Here is a 14,646-nt window from a genome sequence, read left to right on the forward strand (position 1 = left end):
GCAAGAAAGAGAAAACTACCAGGGCAGCGATGAGATGGCAAGAGAGACTGCAGCAGTAGAGCACGAGAACAAGCCTTTAGCAGAGGGGAGGCAGCGAGAAAGAGAAAACTACCAGGGCAGCGATGAGATAGCAAGAGAGACTGCAGCAGTAGAGCACGAGAACAAGCCTTTAGCAGATAAGAAGCAGCGAGAAAGAGAAAACTACTAGGCCAGCGACGAGATGGCAAGAGAGACTGCAGAAGTAGAGCATGAGAACAAGCCTTTAGCAGAGGGGAGGCAGCGAGAAAGAGAAAACTACCAGGGCAGCGATGAGATGGCAAGAGAGACTGCAGCAGTAGAGCACCAGAACACGCCTTTAGCAGAGGCGAGGCAGCGAGAAAGAGAAAGCTACCAGGGCAGCGATGAGATGGCAAGAGAGACTGCAGCCGTACAGCACGAGAACACGCCTTTAGCAGAGGGGAGGCAGCGAGAAAGTGAAAACTACCAGGGCATCGACGAGATGGCAAGAGAGACTGCAGCAGTAGAGCACGAGAACAAGCCTTTAGCAGAGGGGAGGCAGCGAGAAAGAGAAAACTACCAGGGCATCGACGAGATGGCAAGAGAGACTGCAGCAGTAGAGCACGAGAACAAGCCTTTAGCAGAGGGGAGGCAGCGAGAAAGAGAAAACTACCAGGGCAGCGACGAGATGGCAAGAGAGACTGCAGCAGTAGAGCACGAGAACAAGCCTTTAGCAGAGGGGAGGCAGCAAGAAAGAGAAACCTACCAGGGCAGCGACGAGATGGCAAGAGAGACTGCAGCAGTAGAGCACAAGAACAAGCCTTCAGCAGACGCGAGGCAGCAAGAAAGAAAACTACCAGGGCAGTGACGAGATGGCAAGAGAGACTGCAGCAGTAGAGCACAAGAACAAGCCTTTAGCAGAGGGGAGGCAGCGAGAAAGAGAAAACTTCCAGGGCAGCGATGAGATGGCAAGAGAGACTGCAGCAGTAGAGCACAAGAACAAGCCTTTAGCAGAGGGGAGGCAGCGAGAAAGAGAAAACTACCAAGGCGGCGACAAGATGGCAAGAGAGACTGCAGCAGTAGAGCACGAGAACACGCCGTTAGCAGAGGGGAGGCAGCGAGAAAGAGAAAACTACCGGGGGAGCGACGAGATGGCAAGAGAGACTGCAGCAGTAGAGCACGAGAACGCACCGTTAGCAGAGGGGAGGCAGCGATAAAGAGAAAACTACCAGGGCAGCGACGAGATGGCAAGAGAGACTGCAGCAGTAGAGCACAAGAACAAGCCTTTAGCAGAGGGGAGGCAGCAAGAAAGAAAACTACTAGGGCAGCGACGAGATGGCAAGAGAGACTGCAGCAGTAGAGCACAAGAACACGCCGTTAGCAGAGGGGAGGCAGCGAGAAAGAGAAAACTACCAGAGCAGCGACGAGATGGCAAGAGAGACTGCAGCAGTAGAGCATGAGAACACACCGTTAGCAGAGGGGAGGCAGCGAGAAAGAGAAAGCTACCAGGGCAGCGACGAGATGGCAAGAGAGAGTGCGGCAGAAGAGCACAAGAACAAGCCTTTAGCAGAGGGGAGGCAGCGAGAAAGAGAAAACTACCAGGGCAGCGACGAGATGGCAAGAGAGACTGCAGCAGTAGAGCACCAGAACACGCCTTTAGCAGAGGCGAGGCAGCGAGAAAGAGAAAGCTACCAGGGCAGCGATGGCAAGAGAGACTGCAGCCGTACAGCACGAGAACACGCCTTTAGCAGAGGGGAGGCAGCGAGAAAGTGAAAACTACCAGGGCATCGACGAGATGGCAAGAGAGACTGCAGCAGTAGAGCACGAGAACAAGCCTTTAGCAGAGGGGAGGCAGCGAGAAAGAGAAAACTACCAGGGCATCGACGAGATGGCAAGAGAGACTGCAGCAGTAGAGCACGAGAACAAGCCTTTAGCAGAGGGGAGGCAGCGAGAAAGAGAAAACTACCAGGGCAGCGACGAGATGGCAAGAGAGACTGCAGCAGTAGAGCACGAGAACAAGCCTTTAGCAGAGGGGAGGCAGCAAGAAAGGGAAACCTACCAGGGCAGCGACGAGATGGCAAGAGAGACTGCAGCAGTAGAGCACAAGAACAAGCCTTCAGCAGACGCGAGGCAGCAAGAAAGAAAACTACCAGGGCAGTGACGAGATGGCAAGAGAGACTGCAGCAGTAGAGCACAAGAACAAGCCTTTAGCAGAGGGGAGGCAGCGAGAAAGAGAAAACTTCCAGGGCAGCGATGAGATGGCAAGAGAGACTGCAGCAGTAGAGCACAAGAACAAGCCTTTAGCAGAGGGGAGGCAGCGAGAAAGAGAAAACTACCAAGGCGGCGACAAGATGGCAAGAGAGACTGCAGCAGTAGAGCACGAGAACACGCCGTTAGCAGAGGGGAGGCAGCGAGAAAGAGAAAACTACCGGGGGAGCGACGAGATGGCAAGAAAGACTGCAGCAGTAGAGCACAAGAACACACCGTTAGCAGAGGGGAGGCAGCGATAAAGAGAAAACTACCAGGGCAGCGACGAGATGGCAAGAGAGACTGCAGCAGTAGAGCACAAGAACAAGCCTTTAGCAGAGGGGAGGCAGCAAGAAAGAAAACTACTAGGGCAGCGACGAGATGGCAAGAGAGACTGCAGCAGTAGAGCACAAGAACACGCCGTTAGCAGAGGGGAGGCAGCGAGAAAGAGAAAACTACCAGAGCAGCGACGAGATGGCAAGAGAGACTGCAGCAGTAGAGCATGAGAACACACCGTTAGCAGAGGGGAGGCAGCGAGAAAGAGAAAGCTACCAGGGCAGCGACGAGATGGCAAGAGAGAGTGCGGCAGAAGAGCACAAGAACAAGCCTTTAGCAGAGGGGAGGCAGCGAGAAAGAGAAAACTACCAGGGCAGCGACGAGATGGCAAGAGAGACTGCAGCGGTAGAGCACAAGAACAAGCCTTTAGCAGAGGGGAGGCAGCGAGAAAGAGAAAACTACCAGGGCAGCGACGAGATGGCAAGAGAGACTGCAGCAGTAGAGCACAAGAACAAGCCTTCAGCAGACGCGAGGCAGCAAGAAAGAAAACTACCAGTGCAGCGACGAGATGGCAAGAGAGACTGTGGCAGTAGAGCACGAGAACAAGCCTTTAGCAGAGGGGAGGCAGCGAGAAAGAGAAAACTACCAGGGCAGTGATGAGATGGCAAGAGAGACTGCAGCAGTAGAGCACGAGAACAAGCCTTTAGCAGAGGGGAGGCAGCGAGAAAGAGAAAACTACCAGGGCAGTGACAAGATGGCAAGAGAGACTGCTGCAGTAGAGCAAAAGAACAAGCCTTTAGCAGAGAAGCAGCAGCAAAACCACCAGGGCAGCAACGAGATGGCAAGAGAGACTGCAGCAGTAGAGCACGAGAAGAAGCCTTTAGCAGCAAGAAAGAGAAAACTGCCAGGGCAGCGACGAGATGGCAAGAGAGACTGCAGCAGTAGAGCACGAGAACACGCCATTAGCAGAGGGGAGGCAGCAAGAAAGAGAAAACTACCAGGGCAGCGACGAGATGGCAAGAGAGACTGCCGCAGTAGAGCACAAGAACACGCCGTTAGCAGAGGGGAGGCAGCGAGAAAGAGAAAACTACCAGGGCAGCGACGAGATGGCAAGAGAGACTGCAGCAGTAGAGCATGAGAACACGCCTTTAGCAGAGGGGAGGCAGCAAGAAAGAGAAAACTACCAGGGCAGCGACGAGATGGCAAGCTGGACTGCAGCAGTAGAGCACAAGAACACGCCGTTAGCAGAGGGGAGGCAGCGAGAAAGAGAAAACTACCAGGGCAGCGACGAGATGGCAAGAGAGACTGCAGCAGTAGAGCATGAGAACACACCGTTAGCAGAGGGGAGGCAGCGAGAAAGAGAAAACTACCAGGGCAGCGACGAGATGGCAAGAGAGACTGCAGCAGTAGAGCACAAGAACAAGCGTTTAGCAGAAGGGAGGCAGCGAGAAAGAGAAAACTACCAGGGCAGCGATGAGATGGCAAGAGAGACTGCAGCAGTAGAGCACAAGAACAAGCCTTTAGCAGAGGGGAGGCAGCGAGAAAGAGAAAACTACCAGGGCAGCGACGAGATGGCAAGAGAGACTGCAGCAGTAGAGCACAAGAACAAGCCTTCAGCAGACGCGAGGCAGCAAGAAAGAAAACTACCAGTGCAGCGACGAGATGGCAAGAGAGACTGTGGCAGTAGAGCACGAGAACAAGCCTTTAGCAGAGGGGAGGCAGCGAGAAAGAGAAAACTACCAGGGCAGTGACAAGATGGCAAGAGAGACTGCAGCAGTAGAGCGCAAGAACAAGCCTTTAGCAGAGAAGCAGCAGCAAAACCACCAGGGCAGCAACGAGATGGCAAGAGAGACTGCAGCAGTAGAGCACAAGAACACGCCTTTAGCAGAGGGGAGGCAGCAAGAAAGAGAAAACTACAAGGGCAGCGACGAGATGGCAAGAGAGACTGCAGCAGTAGAGCACAAGAACACGCCTTCAGCAGAGGGGAGGCCGTGAGAAAGAGAAAACTACCAGGGCAGCGACGAGATGGCAAGAGAGACTGCAGCAGTAGAGCACAAGAACAAGCCTTTAGCAGAGGGGAGGCAGCAAGAAAGTCTATGGTGACCATGATCTCGGTTTTTCCTCGAGAAGGTGGCAAATACTAGCACAAACTCAGTGGATAAATGACTCCACAGCCGGGAAGGTACTGGTGCTTGCTCCAAAAACCCAATAGGCCTTTTCGTGCTATATTTATATTAGGCACATACAGGACAGGAGGATATAAAGGCTTTGATGTCTCCAAGGCCGTTAGGCAACCAAAATGTTCTCTGTACAAGATCCAGGGTTGTAGTAAATCCTCTGTGTCCTGCCGACTTACTGTCATGACACCAAGTAAGGATTTGTCTTTGCAAGGATGGTTTCGGAATCACCAGACACCCCAGGTAGAACAGCATACCTTCCTTTCAAAAGGTTCCCCCCTATGTCCGTACTTAATGAAAGAGGAGTTACAGCAGGCTTCCTTGATTTCCTGTAAAAAATATGAAACTTGAGAACCACAAATCTGTTCCGTTGAAACATGGATTCCCTGGGTCTGGGAACAGTAGAGTCCTGGTCCTGGTAGCAAGACAAGGCATCAGTGATGACTTTCTGGGTTCCCGGAACATAGGTTAAGGAGAAAACGAACTGTGCTAAATAATGAGCCCATCTTGCCAGTCTGGGGTTCCCACATTCCATCAGTTGTAAGACTTTGAGATTCCGGTGATCAGTCCGGACCTCAAATTGATTCTTGGCCCCTTGTGAAGCCAGTTTGATAGATAACAGTTTCTTTTTGATGACCAAGTAATTGCACTCGCTAGGAGACAGTGGGCCTCATTACGAGTATGGCTGTCTCCAAACTCAGGTCTGGGTCCGGGTTCCCTGAATGGGGAAATACTGGGCCATTGCGACCTTGCAGGGCCCGGTATTTCCCCATTCAGGGAACCCGGACCCGGTCCATCCCCATTCCCATAGGGCTCAATGGGGAGCATGCTAACAACGGGCCAGTTATTAGCATGCTGGGCCCCTCGCGGGACCCGCTAAGGACGTCTGGTCTGACCAGACGTCCTGAGCGGGTCCCGCGAGGGGACCTTGTAATGCCGCAGTATGGGTTTAACGGTGCCAGCAGCTCTACCAGCGCCGTTAAACCCATACCGCCAGGGTCATAATGAGGCCCAGTGTCTTGGATAGATAAGCTATGGGATGTTCCAGCCCCTCACCTTCTTGTTGGAGTACAGCCCCTACAGCCAAGGCATCAGTTTCGATTGATGAAAGGTAGGTTCGGCTTAGGTTGTAGCAAAATAGGAGCTGTACAGAATAACGTCTTGAGATGTTGTAAGGGTTTTTCCGCTGAAGTATCCCACCAAAAAGATACATTCTTCTTGAGAAGCGCTGTGATAGAAGCACCAGCTCCGTAAATCCATGAATAAACTTGCGGTAGACATTTGCAAACCCAAGAAACTATTGTATCTCTTTCACAGACATGGGTGCCAGCCATTTAAAGATAGCTGAAACCTTCCTTTGGTCCATCTCGATACTCTTATCCGTATGTTTTAAGCCCAGATAGGGTACAGATGACACTCCAAACAGGCATGTCTCTGGTTTAACCAAAGGATGATGATCATGCAGTCTGTGTAGAACCTCAGAGAGCTGATTCTGATGCTGCTGATGTGAAGAGGAAAAAAATCAAAATATCATCAAGATAGATGATCAGGGAGTGAAACAACATGTCAGAGAACAGTCTGTCCATAAAACGTTGAATCACTGAGGGAGCGTTTACAAGTGCAAAGAACATGACCTGATACTCAAAGTGCCCAAAAGGGCATCCAAAAGGCTGTCTTCCCCTCGCCCCCGGACTTGATACATAGAAGATGGTAGGCCCCTCGCAAATCCAGTATGGAAAATAATACTAATCCTTGTACGGCTTCCAAAATATCCTTCATTAGGGGCATCGGATATCTATCCCTAACAGTAACCTTGTTGAGACCCTGATAGCCTATACATGGTCTCAGTCCATGGGTGTCTTTCTTAGGTATGAAAAAAAAGAGAGACCCCGGCTGGTGAGCGAGAGTGACCGTTCTGTAGAGTGGAATCCAGATATTCCCTAAGGGCAGTCTTTTCTGCGACAGACAATGGATACATGCGGCCAAAAGGTACTAGTGCCTCAGGAACCAGATCTATGGGACAGTATTCCGGGTGAAGATCCTTAGGCACCTTACCTTGAAATACATCAGCAAATTCAGAGTCCGGGAAGTATGCAGTTCACTCCGATGACTGGGGTGGGTTCAGCAGAACTAGCTAAAACAGTATTTTTCTGGATCTACCCCAGGCATTGGTTAGAACAATAATCAGACTCCAACAATAAGATGTTCTTGGTCCAGTTGATACTGGGATTATGTTTTCTCAACCAAGATATGCCCAGAATCACAGCAAAATGCGTGGCATGGATGACATCAAAATGCAATGTTTCATAATGGTGGAAAATCTTCATTTCCATCAATTCCATACTGTGTGTGATGGGTCTAGAGCTTAAGGGTGTTTCGTCTATTCCTTCTACAGTCTGGTTTTCCTTCCTCACCTGTAACGGAATCCCTTCCTTCTTAGCCGAATGTGTCTACACAATTTCCTGCTGCCCCGCTATCTGTGAGGGCTAGAGTCTCTATGGCCCTTTGATCGATAGGCAAATGGATACATACTACCATAAGCCTGGTATCAGTCTGCGCAGTACAGGTAATGAGAGTGGTTGAGGGACTGACATTCTGACCCTGGTAACTGGCCCCTCCAGTACCAGGGTTTGTCATTTCCCGAACGCCGGGGTGGCACTTCCAGACAGCTTTGCAGGAGATCTGCGAAACTAAAATACATGCAGAATCCCTTATTGTCATGACTTCGGTCGGGCGGCGTGTCTTTTCTCTATGGAGACGCCATTGACTGTTCCACCACGTCTGACGGCCGTCTGGGAACACCGCTCTAGTGTTTTTCCAAGATGGCCGCCGGCGTTTCTTACAGCCGGCTCACTGTGGCGTTCCTCGCGTTGCACCTTCACTGTGTTTCTCCCGACTGGAAGGTAACGCTTGGTGTGTCCCTTCTACGTGTATTTCCCCCTGTGATTCTTCCCGTGTCCCGTCCTCCTTTGGTTTCCCTTTGGCTGTTCGCTCCGGTACAACTCGTACTGGACTCTCTCTCTCTCTCCGTTCCCTCTCCCCTCTGCCCTTCAGCTGTTCTACCCTCGTCCGTGCTTCTACTCCCATAGAGCCTGGGGCGTTTGTTGTTCCATACTATCCGGAGCAGTTTGTGGGCCGTTCTGGCTACGGCTGGTACACTTACCAGTAGCTGTTCTTTCGGATCCTTTCTACTGTGCTATTCTATGCTGAAGGATCGCTCGCCTGGACTTCTCATTGCCACTGACTCTCTCATCAGGACATTTGCAGCACGGTTTTTTCTGCCCTTTTGGGCTTTTTCCCTGCATAGGAGCCGGCTCCCGGGAGTCCCCGCTGTTCGTGTTCCCTAGTTACCCGACAGTGTGGCATCCCAGGGAGCTCGCCCCTACTTACGTCAAAAGAAAGAAGCAAGGAAGACCGATAAAGCACAGACCCGAAGACGTCCTGGAAGAAGGCCGGAACTACAGGAAAGGTCCACAGACGATTCAGGTGAGGAGGAAGGAGGGGATAGTTCAACCAACCCTGATATCCCTGACAGCGTGCAACGCCAAAGGACCCCCATGGCTTCTCTCGAGCAGTACCAAGAATTGGTGGCAGCCATACAGGGGCTTACCGTAGAAGTGCAATCACTTCGGTCCGAAAATCAGTCTCTGCGACAACAGGTAGCAGCTTGTGAGGATGCCCGTGGAGAACTACCTCCCCTTCCTTTACCTTGCGGGAAATTCGACGGAGATCCAAAAACATTGAAGGCATTTCTGGACGCATGTCAGTTGTATTTCACCTTCGGCCCTCCTATTTATGAGACCTCCAGGGCCAAGGTGGGTTTCCTAGTATCTAACTTAACGGGAAGTGCCTTGGCATGGGCTTCACCGTTGGTATTACAGGCTGATCCAGCTACTGCTGATTACGATCAGTTTGTGCAATTCCTAAAATCTCGCTTTGATCGACCCGAGGTACAGTATGCCTCTTATGAAGCATTCCTCGATATCAGACAGGGTACGCACGACGTACTGACTTATGTTACCTCCTTCATACAGCTTGCCACAAATGCCGATGGCCTGATTCTGCTCAACAGACTTTGTTTCGCCGCGGCTTGCATAAAGAGATAAAGGATGAACTGGCACGTATTGCACGACCTCAGATGTTTCAGGAACTAGTGTCCCTCGCTCTCCAGATTAAGTATAGGTTGAGAGAAAGAAGACAAGAAAGGAAACGTCCACGACCTCCTCCCTCAACCTTCTCCCCAAACCCTTCTAGGGAACATCCAACCTCATCCGCTGGGGAAGAACCGATGCAAATAGGCACCACCCGAGGACCTTTATCAGCCGAAGAGAAGAAGAGAAGAAGGGAGCTAGGCCTCTGCATGTATTGCGGGTCTAGCAAACATCTGCTCCGTAACTGCACTGAGGTTCCTCCACGCCGCCAGGGAAACGGTTCACCCCGAACCTAAACAGGGATAGGTCCGGGGGTGTTGGGATGAATCCCTGTACCAACACTTTGACTCCTCTTCCCCGTGAAGACAATCGTCTTATGGTATTTCAGGTTAAACTGTCCCGAGACTCCTCTACCTTCTGGGAAGCCTTAGCCATGTTGGATTGTGGGGCAGCAGGGAATTTTATAGATGTATCCTGGGCTCAAGAGAATGGTGTGCCCATTGTTCCAAAGAATCTGCCCATTCCGGTGGAAGGGGTGGATGGCCAGCCTCTGTCCTCAGGACCTGTTACTTAAGAGACTCTGCCACTTCGGGTCAAATTGTTTCAACATCAGGAGGAAATGGCATTCGATCTCATCAAGGCAGCGCATTTCCCGGTGATCCTCGGGATCCCGTGGTTGCGTAAACACAACCCAAAGATCGATTGGTCAAACAATACTATCCAGTTTCAGTCGCATCTTTGTCTTAATGAATGTCTAAACAATGAATACCCCCTAGACTCCCTGCAGAAGAGTGAATCCGTGCTGACAGCTTCACTCCATCAAGTACCGGAACACTATCAGGAGTATGCAGAGGTCTTCATGGACAAACAACCTCACTCCCTTCCTCCTCACAGAAGAGAAGACTGCACTATTGAGATCCTACCAGATGCGTCTGTTCCTTTTGGGAGGATGTTTCCCCTATCTTTACCCGAGCGGAAGGCTCTTAAGGAATACCTAGACTGCAATCTACAGAATGGGCTCATCCAGGAGTCCAAATCACCCGCTGGAGCATCGCTATTCTTCATCCCGAAGAAGGGATCATCGGAACTCCGTCCTTGTATCGACTACCGGGGCCTAAATCGCCTTACTGTTAAAGACCGTTACCCTATGCCGCTAATCAAAGAGATAATAGAAGCTGTCCAAGGTGCGTCTGTCTTCACAAAATTGGATCTCAGGGGTGCGTACCACCTGCTTCGTATAAGACAGGGTGATGAATGGAAGACGGCATTTCGGACCCCACTAGGGCATTTCGAATATCGAGTTATGCCTTTCGGTTTGGTAAACGCCCCTGCTATATTCCAGCGCTTTATGGATACATTGTTTACCGACCTCCTATTCTCTTCAGTGGTGGTATGCTTGGATGATATCCTCATTTACTCTTCCTCTCTTCCTGAACATAGAAGACAGGTCCGACAAGTGCTGAAACGTCTACGGGAAAACAAGCTACTTTTAAAGCCTGAAAAGTGTGTCTTCGAGGCCCGTTCGGTGTCTTATTTGGGTTTTATCCTCTCCCATGAGGGCATTCGCATGGATCCCTGTAAGATACAAGCAATCACCCATTGGTCCGCTCCAAGAAACGTTAAGGAAGTACAACGTTTCCTCGGTCTGGCCAATTTCTATCGCCAATTTATATCAGGCTTCTCCAATATGGTTCTTCCAATCACATCACTCTTGAAGAAGGGCGTTGTCTTCACCTGGACACAAGAAGCGGATTCAGCTTTCCAAACTTTAAAGGAGGCATTCACCTCGGCTCCCGTATTGGTACAACCGGATCAACTTTTTCCCTTCATTGTAGAGACGGATGCCTCAGGTGGAGCCATAGGAGCTGCTCTCTTGCAAAAGGGCAAGGACGGACTTGAACATCCTGTGGCTTATTTTTCAAAGACTCTGTCACCCAGTGAAAGAAATTATTCTGTCATCGAGAGGGAATTAATGGCTATCAAACAGGCCTGTGAAGAATGGCGTCATCTTCTTCAGGGAGCCATGCATAAGTTTACAGTCCGTACCGACCACAGTAACCTTCGTATACTCCAACAGATGGAATGTCGCAATGCCAGACATGCCCGTTGGGCATACTTTTTCTCTCAGTTTGACTTTGTGATTACCTATCTACCAGGCAAACAGAATATCTTAGCTGATGCCCTGTCACGCAATCATGGGTCGGACTATGAGGCAGGTTCTAGCCACGAATTATTGTTAGCGGGCAAAGAGGTACGGACTGTGGCAAATACTTTTTTACGCGAAGTCCAGTACGAACAACACAGTGCACCGATGAAGACAGAAGCAGCCTCCAAATTGGAAGAAAGAGAGGGAATCCTGTTCAAGGGTCAAGCCTTGTATCTGCCCAACAAGAAACACCAAAGGCTGGCCCTTTCATGGTGTCATGATTCGCCCATGGCTGGTCATAAGGGCATTCGAGCCACCAAAGATTTGGTGTCCAGGCTATTTTGGTGGCCAGGTTGGAACCAAGACGTACATTCTTATGTATCTACCTGTGCCATCTGTGCTTCCAATAAGTATCGTTCAACCAAACCCCTAGGTCTTCTGCAACAGGAACCTGCTCCCAAACAACCATGGACCCACGTTTCTACAGACTTTATCGTGGACCTGCCTAATTCTGAAGGGAACACTGTCATCATGGTGACTGTGGATTCGCTAAGCAAATTGGCTCACTTCACTCCCTTGAAAGGATTACCTACAGCCCCTGAAACAGCCAAGACCTTTCTGAAAGAAATAGTGCGGCTTCATGGCCTTCCTGAGACCGTGATGTCCGATCGAGGTCCTCAATTCACTTCCCAGTTTTGGGGTGCCCTCTGTAAACAACTAGGGATTCAACAAGCCCTTTCATCTGGGTTCCATCCACAAAGCAACGGACAGACGGAAAGGCTCAATCACACGCTGGAACAATATCTTCGATGTTTCTGTGGCAGAAAGCAAGAGGACTGGAACGTCTTTCTCCCTATGGCTGAGTTCACTTATAACAATACCAAACATACAGCCACTAATATGTCTCCCTTTTTTTGCACATTTGGTTACCATCCGAAACATCTGCCATTGGCAGATATCCAACCCTCAAAATCGCCTGCTCTTGACCACCTCCTGAAGGAACTCAAAGACACCCATGCGCTAGCCAGCAAAACCTTGGACGCAAGCCGTCATGTTTATAAGATATGGGCTGACAAAAAAAGGAAGGCTGCACCTTCTTGGTCGGAAGGTGATAAGGTTTGGTTAGCCACTAAATTTCTACCTCGTTGGACGCACATAGGGAAATTTGCACCAAGATATATCGGACCCTTTCAAATCAAGAAGAAGGTAAACCCTGTTGCATTTCGCCTTCAGCTACCCCTCTCCCTTAAACAGGTGCATCCCGTGTTCCATACCTCCCTTTTGAAGCCATACCTTCCGGATCCATATAAGAGACGATCCAAGAGGCGTTCTGCTGATGTGCAGTCTGGACCAGCTGAATATGAGGTTTCACATCTGGTGGATTCCCGCTACCATCACGGTAGTCTACAATATTTGGTTCACTGGAAGGGTTATCCCATCGAAGAACGGACATGGGAGCCCGTGAGACACATTCACGCCCCTCGACTCATTAGAAAGTTTCACAGACTGCATCCGGGCAAGCATGGGGGCCCCCCATGTAGAAGGGGGCATACTGTCATGACTTCGGTCGGGCGGCGTTTCTTTTCTCTATGGAGACGCCATTGACTGTTCCACCACGTCTGACGGCCGTCTGGGAACACCGCTCTAGTGTTTTTCCAAGATGGCCGCCGGCGTTTCTTACAGCCGGCTCACTGTGGCGTTCCTCGCGTTGCACCTTCACTGTGTTTCTCCCGACTGGAAGGTAACGCTTGGTGTGTCCCTTCTACGTGTATTTCCCCCTGTGATTCTTCCCGTGTCCCGTCCTCCTTTGGTTTCCCTTTGGCTGTTCGCTCCGGTACATCTCGTACTGGACTCTCTCTCTCTCCGTTCCCTCTCCCCTCTGCCCTTCAGCTGTTCTACCCTCGTCCGTGCTTCTACTCCCATAGAGCCTGGGACGTTTGTTGTTCCATACTATCCGGAGCAGTTTGTGGGCCGTTCTGGCTACGGCTGGTACACTTACCAGTAGCTGTTCTTTCGGATCCTTTCTACTGTGCTATTCTATGCTGAAGGATCGCTCGCCTGGACTTCTCATTGCCACTGACTCTCTCATCAGGACATTTGCAGCAGGGTTTTTTCTGCCCTTTTGGGCTTTTTCCCTGCATAGGAGCCGGCTCCCGGGAGTCCCCGCTGTTCGTGTTCCCTAGTTACCCGACAGTGTGGCATCCCAGGGAGCTCGCCCCTACTTACGTCAAAAGAAAGAAGCAAGGAAGACCGATAAAGCACAGACCCGAAGACGTCCTGGAAGAAGGCCGGAACTACAGGAAAGGTCCACAGACGATTCAGGTGAGGAGGAAGGAGGGGATAGTTCAACCAACCCTGATATCCCTGACACTTATTCCTTCTCCTCTTCCTTTCTGTAGGAGAAAGCAGCCCTCTGGCAGCCCCGACTTGCATGGCTTCTTCAGGGGAAGTCGGAATAGGGAGAGAAGCTTCTGGGGACATCAATTGGGGTCCCCTGTTCCTTTTTCTCTCAGTTCTTCTCTCCGTTAGGCAATGTTCTATATGTAGAATCATAGATATCATGGCAGCCAAAGTATCAGGACGGTTGGTGCTGGCTAATTCGTCCTCGATTTCCTCATTCAAGCCATGCCTGACGATGGTGTATTGAGCTTCTTCTGGCCAACCGGCTTCAGGGGCAGTACACTGGAACAAGGTCACATAAGACATGACATCCACTGATCCTTGTCGTATGTTCAAGAGGGATTTGCATGCAGAAAACACCACTTCAGGTCATTCGAAAGTACATCTCAGAAAGGCTAGAAAAGCCCCATAATCTTGTAGCACCGGATTGGCAGACGTTACCAATAGAGTAGCCCATGCAAGAGCGTTACCAACCATGTTCGATATCATAAATCCTATCTTGGAGTGGTCAGAGGCATAAGTGCCGGCGCAGAATGTAAAATGCACTACACAAGCATCTATAAACTCCTTCAGTTTCTTTGGTGATCCATCAAACTTCCCCGAAGCCAAACCCATGGGGGGAAGATCTGTAGGGTGGTGTTCTCTTGCAGTGACAAGTTGCTTTAAGACTGTTTAAGTTTCTGAACTTCTAGAGTTAAGCCTTGTACTGCAGCCAGTAGCTCTTGCACCTGCTCTGCAGTAGCCATTGTTTCTTCTCACCTGAACCTTCCGAGGTGGTGTGGGGGGATTGTTCCACAGGTGTCTTCACCTTGTCCTTCTATTTTTCTGGAGGTCTTCCATTCTTGGTAGAGGTATGGCCTGCCACAGGAAGTAGCCACTATGCCTATCTGCTGAATTCAGCCAAGGCAATGGACTCACTTCCTGAACACCCAAAAAGCCACAAGGCACAAAATAAACCCAGATGTTAATCTTGTAAAATGCAGGTTAAGTAGGAATGCAAGCCACACAGTGAACCAAACCCAGTACCAGAACTCTACAAGCAAAGGAGGATAATCAGCAAGCAGGAAGAAGAACAGGATACTAGATGGAGGCAGTCTCAGGACAAGGTAGCAGGCAGGTAAGGAAATAAATCAGTAGCTGAAAGGAAGGATGCAGCGAAGGGTAGCGCAACCGCTGGAAGAAGTGAGGCAAGGGGAGGAGAACCACTCAGAGCAAGGAGGAGGGAATGCAGAAACTAGCGTCTTACCGGTAG

The 14,646-nt window shown here is 50.5% G+C and overlaps 1 long non-coding RNA gene across 1 annotated transcript in view; it reads right to left on the reverse strand.

Annotated features, from left to right (window-relative positions):
• LOC138521888 (uncharacterized) overlaps positions 1–14,646 on the reverse strand; it is a 502,654-nt gene that overhangs the window by 434,269 nt on the left and 53,739 nt on the right. The gene's annotated exons all lie outside the window — the stretch shown is intronic.

Source organism: Ambystoma mexicanum, chromosome 13 (genome assembly GCF_040938575.1).
Source record: "Ambystoma mexicanum isolate Mex_15411 chromosome 13, UKY_AmexF1_1, whole genome shotgun sequence".
NCBI lineage: Eukaryota > Metazoa > Chordata > Amphibia > Caudata > Ambystomatidae > Ambystoma > Ambystoma mexicanum.